At 53.4% G+C, this 4893-nt stretch overlaps 1 non-coding gene across 1 annotated transcript; it reads left to right on the forward strand.

The window, feature by feature from the left end:
• Nucleotides 1–2385: 2385 nt before the first annotated feature.
• On the forward strand, nt 2386–4257 carry LOC138362644 (small subunit ribosomal RNA). Its single transcript, XR_011227845.1, has one exon. It is a non-coding gene; the product is annotated as a small subunit ribosomal RNA (ribosomal RNA).
• Nucleotides 4258–4893: the final 636 nt, after the last annotated feature.

A 4893-nucleotide genomic window follows, 5' to 3' on the forward strand; every position in this document is an offset into this window, starting at 1 on the left:
CGTTGGCTACTTTCCCTTCCCCCATTCCACGGTGTTGGTTCTCGGTTCCGGTGCGGTAGCGAACTGTTTGCCGCAGACGTTTACCGGAGTAAATGGGGAACCAGCCTTTTACCTGTCGCGGGGTACATATGCCGAGGTATTTGGAGTCCGGTGTGTGAGTGACCGACCATTGCGTTCTGTTAGACATACGTAACATTAGGCGAAGGCGGCCCTCCTTGCACATGTCGTGTGGTTCCAGAGCCAGGCATCTCGGGTCCGGTGTGCGCGTGCGACCGATCTTGTTCATGTGTTAGACATACGTAACAGTGGGCGAAGACGGTCGGCGAAACTCGCGCATGTCGTGTGGTCCGAGATGGCCTTCCATGCACATTAGATATAGCTATATAAAGGGGGAGACGCGGTGGCTGGCTGACAACTACCGGCGTCTTGGCGACATTGTGTCTCGTTGTCGCCAGAGAGAAGGAGCAAATGTATTCCATTGTTTTGGTACGTGGGCTCCTTTCTCTTCCCCCACTGTTAGGGTGCTGGTTCTCGGTTCCGGTGCGGTAGCGAACTGTTTGCCGCAGACGTATACCGGAGTAATTGGGGAACCAGACGGTGTTTTGCCTGTCGCGGGATTGGATCACAGGTTCTGGGTTCCGGTGCGGTTGCGAACTGCTTCTCGTTCACCGGCGCCAATGGGGAACCTGCCTGTCTGTCGCGGGGCAAATGCCACATAGGCTGAGGTATTTGGAGTCCGGTGTGTGAGTGACCGACCATTGCGTTCTGTTAGACATACGTAACATTAGGCGAAGGCGGCCCTCCTTGCACATGTCGTGTGGTTCCAGAGCCAGGCATCTCGGGTCCGGTGTGCGCGTGCGACCGATCTTGTTCATGTGTTAGACATACGTAACAGTGGGCGAAGACGGTCGGCGAAACTCGCGCATGTCGTGTGGTCCGAGATGGCCTTCCATGGACGTTAGATATAGCTATATAAAGGGGGAGACTCGGTGGCTGGCTGAACCTACTACCGGCGTCTTGGCGACATTGTGTCTCGTTGTCGCCAGAGAGAAGGAGCAAATGTATTCCATTGTTTTGGTGCGTGGGCTCCTTTCTCTTCCCCCACTGTTAGGGTGCTGGTTCTCGGTTCCGGTGCGGTAGCGAACTGTTTGCCGCAGACGTATACCGGAGTAATTGGGGAACCAGACGGTGTTTTGCCTGTCGCGGGATTGGATCACAGGTTCTGGGTTCCGGTGCGGTTGCGAACTGCTTCTCGTTCACCGGCGCCAATGGGGAACCTGCCTGTCTGTCGCGGGGCAAATGCCACATAGGCTGAGGTATTTGGAGTCCGGTGTGTGAGCGACCGACCATTGCGTCTTGTTAGACATACGTAACTTGCAGGCGAAGGCGGCCCTCCTCGCACATGTCGTGTGGTTCCAGAGCCCAGGCACCTCGGGGTCCGGTGTGCGCGTGCGACCGATCTTGTTCATGTGTTAGACATACGTAACAGTGGGCGAAGACGGTCGGCGAAACTCGCGCATGTCGTGTGGCTCGAGAATTGCCTTCAATTCCTCCCTGGAGTGAGTAGTTTGTTTCGGCAGCAGCTCTCTCTCCACACAACCCCCCATCATCCTCCTTCCCGCAAGAGCATGATCCCGATGCTCGATGCAAACTGAGAACTGTCACTGCACACGCTGCGGCATCTCGGGTCCGGTGCGCGAGGCGAACTTGCATTCTGCTAGACATACGTAGCATTAGGCGAGAGCGCCCGTAATCGCGCACGTCGTGAGGCTCGAGAGGCCTTCAAAGCAGCGCCTCTGTATTGTGTCACGACGATTCCTTCCGATCTCCGTGCGATCACTTCTCCAGCCTACGACTGCACATCGAGTCAGCTATCGATCGGTCTGTGTGCATGGGAACAGAGCACCAACCTTCTTCCATGTCATGGGAAGGCTGAACAAAAACACTGTGGCGTCGCCTCTCTCCACCAACGAGGAGGCGACAAACCACACGGCACCTCGGATGCATTTCCGACGGTTCCTTTCATATAAAAGGGGTGACGCCGAGGAAAATAAGACTCGCGTCCCTACCAAAACGAAAAAGACCACCACCACCTACTCACTTACTACTGCTCCTCCTCCTGTTTTTCCAGCTTGCCGTGTTGAATGACGACAATGACGAGCAGGAGTAATCTCGGCGGGGTAGTTATGATCGTTCGTCCACGCGGAGTAACTGCTCTCCTCCGCCTCTGTTCGTCTAACGTATCGACATAACGCCATACTGTCGGGCTGCTAGAGAGTCCATAGTGAGATTTAACTTGCAAAGCAGGATTAAAACGCAAAACCGAGGGGAGCGAGGGGTGTGTGTGTGTGTCTTGTGTACTATATATCAGTAGTACTGTTGAGCTACCTGGTTGATCCTGCCAGTAGTCATATGCTTGTCTCAAAGATTAAGCCATGCATGTGTAAGTACAAGCCGAGTTAAGGCGAAACCGCGAATGGCTCATTAAATCAGCTATGTTTCATTGGATCTGTAAACCCACTTACTTGGATAACTGTGGTAATTCTAGAGCTAATACATGCATCACGTCTCTGACCGCAAGGGAAGAGCGCTTTTATTAGTTCAAAACTGGTCGGGCCTCGGTCCGTTAACCCACCCGTGGTGAATCTGAATAACTTTTTGCTGAGCGCACGGTCTCCGCACCGGCGCCGCATCCTTCAAGTGTCTGCCTTATCAGCTTTCGATTGTAGGTTATGCGCCTACAATGGCTATAACGGGTAACGGGGAATCAGGGTTCGATTCCGGAGAGGGAGCCTGAGAAACGGCTACCACATCTAAGGAAGGCAGCAGGCACGCAAATTACCCACTCCCGGCACGGGGAGGTAGTGACGAAAAATAACGATGCGAGACTCATCCGAGGCCTCGCAATCGGAATGAGTACACTTTAAATCCTTTAACGAGGATCTATTGGAGGGCAAGTCTGGTGCCAGCAGCCGCGGTAATTCCAGCTCCAATAGCGTATATTAAAGTTGTTGCGGTTAAAAAGCTCGTAGTTGGATCTCAGTTCCGGACTGACGGTACACCGCCTGGTGCTTACTGTCACGCTCCGAACAGCTAACTAGCCCCGCCGGCTCGCACGGGGTGCTCTTCATCGAGTGTCCCGAGTGGCCGGCACGTTTACTTTGAAAAAATTAGAGTGCTCAGAGCAGGCTACTTTAATGGCCTGAATGTCTATGCATGGAATAATGGAATAGGACCTCGGTTCTATTTTGTTGGTTTTCGGAACCTGAGGTAATGACTAATAGGAACAGGCGGGGGCATTCGTACTGCGACGCTAGAGGTGAAATTCTTGGACCGTCGCAAGACGAACTACTGCGAAAGCATTTGCCAAGGATGTTTTCATTAATCAAGAACGAAAGTTAGAGGTTCGAAGGCGATCAGATACCGCCCTAGTTCTAACCATAAACGATGCCAACTAGCGATCCGCCGGCGTTATTCCCATGACCCGGCGGGCAGCTTCCGGGAAACCAAAGTCTTTGGGTTCCGGGGGAAGTATGGTTGCAAAGCTGAAACTTAAAGGAATTGACGGAAGGGCACCACCAGGAGTGGAGCCTGCGGCTTAATTTGACTCAACACGGGGAACCTCACCAGGCCCAGACACCGGAAGGATTGACAGATTGAGAGCTCTTTCTCGATTCGGTGGGTGGTGGTGCATGGCCGTTCTTAGTTGGTGGAGCGATTTGTCTGGTTAATTCCGATAACGAACGAGACTCTGGCCTATTAACTAGTCGACGGATCTCCAGCAATTGGTGTCCAGTTCGCAACTTCTTCTTAGAGGGATTAGCGGCAATTCTAGCCGCACGAGATTGAGCAATAACAGGTCTGTGATGCCCTTAGATGTTCTGGGCCGCACGCGCGCTACACTGAAGAGATCAACGTGTTCTCCCCCTCCGAGAGGAGCGGGTAACCCGTTCAATCCCCTTCATGATAGGGATTGGGGCTTGCAATTGTTTCCCATGAACGAGGAATTCCCAGTAAGTGCAAGTCATCAGCTTGCGCTGATTACGTCCCTGCCCTTTGTACACACCGCCCGTCGCTACTACCGATTGAATGATTTAGTGAGGCCTTCGGACTGGCGCTCTTGGATGTTCTACCCCTCGCGTCTCGGCGCAAGGGGTTCTCGCCTCGAGCTGACGGAAAGATGTCCAAACTTGATCATTTAGAGGAAGTAAAAGTCGTAACAAGGTTTCCGTAGGTGAACCTGCGGAAGGATCATTACAGTTTGTGACGCGAGAGCTGCAACCATCGGCTCGTCGTCGTCGTTCGAGTATTCTTCAATGCGAAGAAGGCAAGGGTAGCCTTGGGAGCCGCACCCAATTGCCGTGGGAAAGGAGAAAGCGGATAAACGGCGGGGAGATCAACACCCACTGTGAGACAATAACAGGTCTGTGATGTCGGACTGACATGACATGTCAGTCAGTCCGACCGGCGCAGGTCACAGTCCTAGCGCCGTATACTGCTTTAGAGTCATCTGTTGGGGCTCGCGACACCCGTCACCGACATCTTTCTTCCTTGTCCCCGGTCGCTCAGTGGCTTCCGGCACCCACACCATAGAGAGAAAGCAGCAGGCGAAGACGCTACTGCTCCTCTCGTTGACAGGGCCGGCGCCTGCTACTCTGGCGGCGTCTAGTGCTGGGTTTTCCTTGACACGCTTCCCAGTGGGCCCCTCCCTCCCCGCCTTCACTCTACTGTAAACGTAAATGTACGTGTGCGGCAGAGGAGGAAAAAGGGGAGAGAGAAAAAAAGCATTTTATGTGTCTTCTAACCAAAGTCGGGCTCTTACCAGCCCTATCAAACCCCCCATACATTACGTCCTCCTATGATGGAGTGATAGACGGCCGACAGGCCTTAATA

Source organism: Procambarus clarkii, unplaced genomic scaffold (assembly GCF_040958095.1).
Source record: "Procambarus clarkii isolate CNS0578487 unplaced genomic scaffold, FALCON_Pclarkii_2.0 HiC_scaffold_2230, whole genome shotgun sequence".
NCBI lineage: Eukaryota > Metazoa > Arthropoda > Malacostraca > Decapoda > Cambaridae > Procambarus > Procambarus clarkii.